The sequence below is a fragment of the Penaeus japonicus genome, unplaced genomic scaffold, assembly GCF_977035675.1.
Source record: "Penaeus japonicus unplaced genomic scaffold, GWHDUDI00000001_assembly GWHDUDI00000038, whole genome shotgun sequence".
Classification (NCBI taxonomy): domain Eukaryota; kingdom Metazoa; phylum Arthropoda; class Malacostraca; order Decapoda; family Penaeidae; genus Penaeus; species Penaeus japonicus.
In genome coordinates, this window is record NW_028234440.1 from 15,400,959 (window position 1) to 15,410,958 (window position 10,000).

Consider the following 10,000-nt stretch of genomic DNA (forward strand, 5'->3'; position numbering starts at 1 on the left):
TATAATTCCGATCACCCAAATTTTAAGAACATCGGAATAAAAAGTAGTCTTCCTTAATAATTATTTTTGCGATTTGTCTCGAATTGCATTAAAATTCCAGCTATCTCCCCTGGCCTCAGTGGCTCGCTTGAACCTCGAGAAGAACATAAACAAACCCGAGGAAGTGTTGGGCGGCGTCTGCTTCTGCTCCTCCCGAGCGATTGCTGCCGCTTCGAATCTCTTCCTTATTATCTCCCCGAGCCTTGCTCTTTCCCTTCACCTCTTTGATTACGAAGGGAACTCAGATATCCACCAAAATACACTTAGTACTTACCACCTTCGAGACAACGGCTACCTGGATCGCGGGGGGAAGGATATGAATCACGTAATACGAGTTGCCGTAAATATTTCACTATATATTACGGGAAAGTCGGCGAAAAGTTACGGAAAACCGTCATTATACAACACGTGAGCCAAAATCAGCGATTCACCAAGTGTTGCGCAAGTCGAAGGTTCCGAAGTCCTTCCTGTGCGACTGATATGTGGCCTTGGGGGAAAGAGAATGCCATATACTCCGTTTATTCGAACCTTTTTTCCATTCCATTACATTGCTATTAATCTCATGCATTCGTCTGCATTGACCTGGGATGCTGACTCACGGACCGACACTTGAGCCTTATCATAGCCAGTGTGATTGTATCGCTCTCTTAACACCGTGTAGATAAGGCCCAGTTCGCAACTGTCTGCGTCATATGGTAATCTATTTTGCAATTTGTCGGCCTTAAAATAAAATCACGTCGATATTAATAGCACGCGGGGCAACCTGTCATGAAATTCTCCTGATGGTCAATTTGATATGTAATTTAATTCTCTAAATGATTATCTCCCGGTTGCATATCCAAATAAGGCATGGACGTGGACTGAGTGTGGCCTTGAAACGTATAAGGAAATACAAAGAGCTTCCTGGCGACTCCGTATGTGTTAAATGAGTAGACAATATTAATAGTACTAGGGTGAATGTTGATATTGGAACACCTGTGTCTAAATGACAGGTGTGCATCGTCTATGAGCGTCTGACCATGGATAGATGTACTTGTTGAATTTGTTGCAATGAATGATTATTTGTTCATGTATTGTTTTATGTATAATATGCTAGTAATAAAGTTCCAGAAATATGCATATGCTTTGTTCCTAAATATGTATCCATATAATGGTATGATGACTCCTTGAAATTTATAAATTTATCTAATGCCCATGTATTTTTTTTTTTTTTCAATTAATTTTACATTTACTGTTTTTGTAATGAAACGCTTGAACGCAGCGAGAAAAATGAGCATAACAAGCATAAGTAGACATGAGTTTGTTTTTTTTGTTTCGTTGCAAATGTGTAGCCTCTTCTTAAGGACCGGTATGTTTGCATGTTCATTGACGTGCACAGACTTTCAGTAAAACAAGCACTCGGTGGACTTGTGTGTATGTACCTTCGTGTGTGTGTGTGTTTGCGCGAATGCTTGCTTGTATAACACACACACATACTAATATATATACGCGCGCGCGCGCGCGCGTGTGTGTGTGTGTGCATATATATATATATATATATATATATATATATATATATATATATATATATATATATGCATATATATACATATATGTATATCTATATATAGATATATAGATACATATATGTGTGTGTGTGTATTTATGCAAATAGGTTAAAGAATATATAAAACAGTTTAGCAGTAATCTCTCTCAGCGTTGGTGATCACGTGGTATAATCCGTTACACATGACATAACAGCGGCGTACAACCTTTTCTTACTCGTCTTTTCACGATATACACCTAGCTAACTTGAAAACTAACGAATATGTGCTTCCATCTGTGTACATTTTAAAATTGTCTTCTTGATATCTAGGTGGGTAGGTTCGGCGAGGGGGGGGGGGTGAAAACCGTTACAATTGTAATTTCCCGCTAAAATTTATCTGAATTTTTTCTGTTGTTATATTCGCTTTCAAATGTTGCCGCGTGGTTTAGCGGCGAGTTAGTGTTTTCTATGGTGATAAATAACAACTGTTATTTTGTTGTTCTTATATCTATTGCAGCTTCAACCTGTGTCATGTGTTTCCGTAGTGACCTTGTAATGATTTATTAGACATGCAACCTTGACAGCAACATTTCTGCAGTCTTCCTTTCAACGTCCGCCCTGTGCCGTGGTATGTCTTTACTGTTTACTCGGCTCTCTCTAGTTTATTTTTTTAAATAGGTTTTACGCCTACAAGTCAGTTTGATATCCTTTTATTTTTTCTGTTAAGTTTAATCTCAATATGTGCAGTGTTTTTTTAATTACCATATATTCTTTAATAGCTCCATATGTTGACATTATTCGGTGGAAATATGACTACAGAATATGTGAATGCGTTTCTTTTTTTTGTTTGGTATACGAGTCTTGCCTGTATATATATTCATATATATATATATATATATATATACATATATATTTATATATATATATATGTATATATATGTGCGTGTGTGTGTGTATGTGTGTGTGTGTGTTTGTGTGTGTGTGTGCGCGCGCGCGCGCGTGTGTGTGTATGTGCACATGCTGTATTTAGGGGCGGAACTGCAGGAAACTGTACGTACATTTTGAAGAATTAGATTTGGTAACCTAGTAAAAAAAAAAAATCGAGCAAACGGGGCTAATTTAGGACCCATGACCCCCCCCCCCCCATAACCAGCTGCGTCCTTCCCCCAACAAGTGCCCCACAAGTGATAGACACCTAGTGCAAGTGCCTGTACCTGTATGTATATTGTGTGTGTGTGTGTGTGTATATATATATATATATATATATATATATATATATATATATATATATACATATATATATATATTTACACATAAGTATATATATATATGTATATTTATTCATTTATATATATTTATATATACATATTTGTACATATGGCCCAAATACAAACAATATATGGCTTTCCATCGCTTTATATTATGCACAGTCCGGTTCAATGCATTTCTCTCCGCGTGTGAGTGACTGTCCAGAGACAGCCGTGGAAAATTTTGCAGCTGTTTCGCCGTCCCGTTGGACAATACATGTAGAAGCATTCCTACACAACGACTTCTTGTATTTATAAAACCCACAAGTTACTATTGAGTCCTTAGTCCATATGGCTACTTAACCAAACCCAACACCTACATTTTTTTTATATAAATTTATTCATATATCCATCTTTTTTCCATCTTTTTTTTATTTAGGGAGGGGGGGGGGTAGTCGGGCCGAATTAAAGGTGGGAGGGAAAGAGGGAAAGAGACCCAGTGGAAGAGAGTAGCAGTACTTGCCTTAAAGGTTACTGCCACACACCATCATCATCACCGCGCAGTGCTTGCTAACCGGGAGAGTCTTCCTCGACCCGGTATGTTAAGCGCACAGAAATACTGGGAACTCTTTGTCCTTTGTGCTTCACAGAACACAGTTATAGCGCCGACTGGGATGTTGCTCCTAAATATAATGTTTCCGGTTTGATTATAGGGTGTAGACTGTATGTCCACACATACCTACGCAGCGCATGTGTATGTCTGTGCGTGTGTGAAAATATATTTGTCTATAAATATGAAACAGTAAATGCACACATACACATATAGTCATATACATCCATAGATATATATATATATATATATATATATATATATATATATATATATATATATATATATGAATATATATACATATATGTATATATAAACATATATATATATATATATATATATATATATACATATGAATATATATACATATATGTATATATAAACATATATATATATATATATATATATATATATATATATATATATATATATATATATTTGTATGTGTGTTAGTGTGTGTGTGTGTGTGTCTGTGTGTGTGTATAAATATATATATGTGTGTATATATATATATATATATATATATATATATATATATATATATAGAGAGAGAGAGAGAGAGAGAGAGAGAGGAGGCAGACAGGCATGGTGGATTCAAAGAAAAAAAACAATAAAGGTATGACTCATAAATTAACTCTACGGACAAAAGTTCCAAGACTAAATCACAGAACAAAAGATGAACAAAAAGACAATCATTATATTCTATGAGGAAAAATATTAACCAATTGAACGGCAATAATCCACTAGAAAGAAAGGAAAATCAATAAATTAAAGGAAGTTGTTACTGCCATAAAGCTTCTAAGAATCACTCAATTTACAAACGTACACGCACACATACACATACATACATATATGTACACACACACATACATACATATATGCACACACACACACACGTACGCACGCACACACACACATATATGTATATGTATATATATATATATATATATATATATATATATATATATATATATACATATATATATATGTGTGTGTGCATTTTCATTTATATTCTAAATATCATAAGGACTTAGTCATCTGGGAGTTATTGATTAAAAGCTAATCAAAAGATAGGATTGTTTTGATGTGGAGTCAGACTCGTCTTTCATTTGATAACAGATACAAATTAATAAAGGTCATTTTCATATTCACTGAATTGATAATGTAGTAAACTTCATACTCTAAAACATGCAAATTCAAGCCAATGAAAGATGAATCGCGAGCTGTGCATCTCACTGAAGCAAGAGAAACATCATGTTCATTCTATATATTCCAAGATAGTATATCTATATCTATTTATCTATCTATCTCTCTATATATATCACAGTTCATATAAAAACAATTACAACCGCATTTACATTTCGATTTATTTTCCTTAGAAATCTTCAATAACTTTATTTCTCGAAATCTACATTTTTATTATTTATTTTTTCGTCTGGTCCTGGTGACTTGATTTTTTAACTTTCTGTTTACCTGCAAATATGATGAAAAATGTAGCATCTTTACAGCTAGTCAAGCATAAAAAATGACTAAGGATTAGATGAGAATTTCCTCGTAGACTTGTAAGGTATAATTTATCCACCGTAAAATACTACACAAGCATTGAAGAATTTTCCAAGAGGCGAAAAAAAGGCCCACACGGATGGCTGCCTCCATCTCCGAGCTCACCACGGAGCTTCGTCCACGTGTGAACCGCCAGTTTCGAATCTTTTATCCGAAACTCATGACTCTTCCTCGTGTTGGAAAGAGTTTCTGAGATAGGAGTCGAAACGGTTCACACGCGGATAACGCTCAGTGGATTGTACATGTATTTACATCTAGACACGTCTTAAGCATTCTCTCATTTGAAAAAGGACGTGGAGGTTATTATTTGTTTCTTTAGTTATTGACGAATAAGAAGTAAGAGAGTGTAAGATTCAACCACGGTCAGATTCCATATTTATCTGGACGACATTACAAAAAGAACTTTAAGAAAAAGAATACAAAAAAAGGATTTTCTTTCACACACACACATATATATGTGTGTGTATTCATATATATATATATATATATATATATATATATATACACATAAAGTTTTTTTTATCAAAGTAACTGATATTTGAAATGTAAGATAGAAAATTATTAGTTTTTTGTGCCTGAAGGTATATACCTTCACTGGAATTCAGGTTGCATATAATGCTGAATTTACAAAAGCACTTCATGTACATTGAATTAATTTAACTTTACTGATGGTTCTTTTATCATTAAACTTTACGCTTTTCCTTGTCCCTCTCCTTTCGTTTGTTATACATATATATATATATATATATATATATATATATATATATATATATATATACATACACACACACACACACACACACATATATATATATATATATATATATATATATATATATATATATATATATATATATATAGATTGATTGACTGATTCATTCATTTGCTTTCCTTTCGGCCTCTCCATTTTTCTTCTTTTTTTCTCTCGAAACAAATCGTTGCGCATATAAAATAAATCTAAAATACAGATATTTTTGTTTCTTCAAATGAACTATTGCTTCTATGGTGTCTAAACTGTCCTTAAACCATGATTGGAACCATCTAGAAAAAACAAAATCGGTCTCCCAGCGCGTTTTGAACCAGCGCGACCGTGTGTTTCGGGAGCTGCTCGACTCGCTAAATTTCCGTTTCTGAAATAACTCGGGCTGTTTGTTAGACATGCGCTGACGCCGACGAAGATACAAGAATGCTGCTAATTAAATCATAAATATGCAGTACTTCGCTTTGGATGTAGCGGTGAGGCATGAATGTCACGGATAGTCCCTCCGCATTGATCGTTGTGGCTGTGACATCCCTACCCCTCGTGCAATCGCTACCCCCCCGTGGCACTCTGACCCCCTGCGTGACACTGCCACCCCCTCAACACGTATCAGTGCCACACTAAGCACCTTTGCTTATAACTCTTTACTTGCGATAGCATGTGGCATATTCAAATTAACATTGACACGGAAGAGCATTCAATAGCAATTCGAAAAGAAGAAAAAGTAAAAGAAAAAGAAAAAAAAAAAAAAATGAAAACACCCTTAACGCACACGCAACGTCCACCCACATCTACACTCCGAAATACACACACACACACACACACACACACATGCATACACAGTACACAATGCACATACACACTCGTTCCCGCCACATGAACGTCGAAAAAAAGAAGTAAATAACCCGCGCTCGTACGCTAACCTAAGCCAAGCCACGAGCCATTAGTCGAGGGCGGAGAGCAAAACGCGGCCTCTTTGAACGGAGGACCCGTGCAGTGTGATCAGGATCGATCGCCAGAGGCTTTGCAACGAAGGACTCTGCTTTTCGAACACCGTTGCTTGTGTTCGAGGAGAGGGGGAGGGTGCGGAGGGTGGGTGAGGGAGGAGGGTGAGAAGGGATTGGGAGGGAGGGTGAGGAGAGAGGGTGGGGGTGGGGAGGTTGAGGAGAGAGTGGGAGCCGGGTGGGAGGGAGGTTGAGGAGAGAGGGGGAAAGGGGGTGGGGAGGGAGGGTGAGGAGAGAGGAGAGTGAGGAAGGGGTGGGGGTGGGGGTGGGGAGGGAGGAGGGAGAGTGAGGAAGGAGTGGGGGAGAGGGTGGGGGTGGGAGGGGGAGACGGATGGGGAGGGAGGGTGAGGAGAGAGGGTGGGGGTGGGGAGGTTGAGGAGAGAGTGGGAGCCGGGTGGGAGGGAGGTTGAGGAGAGAGGGGGAAAGGGGGTGGGGAGGGAGGGTGAGGAGAGAGGAGAGAGAGGGTGGGGGTGGGGAGGGAGTGTGAGGAGAGGGGGTGGGGAGGGAGAGTGAGGAGAGAAGGTGGGGGTGGGGAGGGTGAGGAGAGAAGGGGAGAGGGGGTGAGGAGAGAGGGGGAGAGGGTGGAGGTGGGGAGGGAGTGTGAGGAGAGAGGTGGAGGGAGGGTGGGGGTGGGGAGTGTGAGGAGAGAGGTGGAGGGAGAGTAAATGGGGGGGGGAGTGTGAGGAGAGAGGTGGAGGGAGGGTGGGGGTGGGGAGTGTGAGGAGAGAGGTGGAGGGAGGGTGGGGGTGGGGAGTGTGAGGAGTGAGGTGGAGGGAGGGTGGGGGTGGGGAGTGTGAGGAGAGAGGTGGAGGGAGGGTGAGGAGAGAGGGAGAGAGTGGGTGGGGAGGGAGGGTGAGGAGAGCGGGTGGGGAGGGAGGGTGAGGAGAGAGGTGGTGAGAAAGGAGGAAGAGGAGGTGAGGAGGAAGGGGGGAGGGGTTGGATGAAGAGAAGAGAGGTGGGGGTCGGGAGGGAAGGGAGAAAGGGTTGGAAGGGAGGGAGGGGAGAGGGAAGAAGGAGGGAGGATAGGGTTGGGGGTGGGGGTTGGAGGGGAAGGAGAGGTGTGAGAATTGGGAGAGAGAGAGGGTGGGGGGGTAGGGAGGGAGATTTAGGGTGAAGGGGAATAGGAGTAGGAAGGAGGGGAGGGGACGGGTCAAGGGAAGAGAGGTAGTAAGGAGAGGAAAGGGTTAGGAAGAGAGAGAGAGGGGGAGGGGGGGGATAGCAATGAAGGAGGGAGAGGGGGAGAGGCGTGAAAATGGAGAGAGGGGAAGGGGTGGAAAGAGAGGGGAATGGGGGTTAGGAAGGACGGATAAGAGGGAGTGGGTGGGGGTAGGAAGGGAAGGGGTGGGAAAAGAAGAGGGAGAAGGGGAAGGATAGTAATGGGGAGGGAGGGGAGAGAGAGGGAAAGAGGAGGAGTAGGATAGGGATGGAAGAGGGAGTGGGAAAAGAGATGGAGGGAGCGGAATAGGGGAAGAAGAGGAAGGGATAGGGGGAAGGGGAGATATATGAGAAGAGGAGAGAGAGAGAGAGGGGAAAGGTAGGAGGGGGTGGAGTAGGGGAAGGGGAAGGAGGAGGGGGAGGGAGAATCGGGAACGGATTGTCATTATCATTATTATAGTTATTCGACTCTTCATCAACCTCATCAAAACTCCGATTATCGCTAATAAATCACCGCTATATTGATGTCGCTTCCTATCAAGTTTTCCGGGATTAGAATCCTTGTCATCTAATACCACGAAGGATATGGCCAATCCTTCTCTCTCCCGCGGCCTCTGCAAACGATCCGGTGTGATGCCTGTCCCTAGAGTGCGCTCACCTACACACACACACACATACATACATACATACACACACATGCACACACTCACACACACACACACACGCACACAGACACACACACACACACAAACACACACACGCACACACACACACAAATATACTCACACATGTATATATATATATATATATATATATATATATATATATATATATATATATATGTATATATAGATATAAATATATAAATATATATATACATATGCATATGTATATATATATATATATATATATATATATATGTATATATATATATATATATATATATATATAGAGAGAGAGAGAGAGAGAGAGATATGCATATATATATATATATATATATATATATATATATATATATATATATATATATATATACACACACATCAATCAAGAATTGCTTAATGAAACCCACCTAAAGCCTGTTACCAATAAGCCAATGAAAATCAAAATAAAGAATTTTAACAGATAAATAAAATCCATATAAAACACATTCCGAAAGTGTCATCAAGGACCTGTTAGGAGGGACGAATTGCTCCGTAACCAAATCATCAATAAAAAAACAAAGATTTTTAATCAGAAAGATTGTAAAATGAACAAAATAAAAATATAACACCCTGGATATCAAATACCAAAATCTAAATGATAAATAAAACACAAAATGAACAAGAAATATAAACGAAACGATAATTAATAAGTCCTATTAAGCCATCAAACAAAACACAATAGTGATAAAATCTAAAGTAAACAAATAAACGCAAATAACGACCCATTAATAATGGTCCTTAACGAAAATCAAATTAATCAATTAGAACTTAACGAACCAAAGCTTAAAGTAAAAGAAATCCGCGACCCAAAAAAGAGACCGCAGTTCTCAAATAAAAGAAAACTGTAATCCAATGCCACAGACCCCGATTCTCAAACAAAAGAAGCACTTATCCCCAAATAAACTCCAATTCTGAAACTTAAGAAGCACGCAGTCTAAAATTAGAGACCATAACTCTATAAAAAAATAAACGCAAGAAGTACAAAATGCACAGAAGAAGCGCGAAACCCAAATAAGAAACCCAATTTTAAAACAAAAGAACTATACAGTCCCAACACTGACACCCAAGTTCTAAAATAAAAGAATCACGTAACCCTTGACCACAGTCGCTCTTGAAAATGAATACACAAACACACAACCCCAACCAACAGATGCTCCAAAACAAAAGCAGCTCGCAATCCCAAACTTGAGACCCCAATTCTAAAACAAAAGAAGCTCGCAGCCCAAAACGCGGGCGTACGTACCACCTCTATCGTCTGTGCGCCAGAGTTTGCAAATAAACGTGAAGCAGAAGCCATAGTATTTCCTTCACAAAGCATGTTCTATACGCAACAGGGCAGCCGACCCTCCTCTACACCGACACATTCGTCTTTTTTTTTCTTTCTGGATCTTAT

At 39.4% G+C, this 10,000-nt stretch overlaps 1 protein-coding gene across 3 annotated transcripts in view; it reads right to left on the reverse strand.

Annotated features, from left to right (window-relative positions):
- The window catches only part of LOC122263357 (uncharacterized), a 46,544-nt gene that overhangs the window by 25,853 nt on the left and 10,691 nt on the right, over positions 1 to 10,000 (reverse strand). Inside the window, exon 1 of one of the 3 annotated variants that reach the window (XM_086532982.1) lies at positions 314 to 493. The exons of 1 other annotated variant lie outside the window; for it this stretch is intronic. The gene's annotated coding sequence lies outside the window, so the exon portion shown is untranslated. Of the gene's footprint in view, positions 11 to 313; positions 494 to 10,000 lie in introns of those variants that run through there. One more of the 3 variants, XM_086532981.1, reaches the window with a different exon arrangement.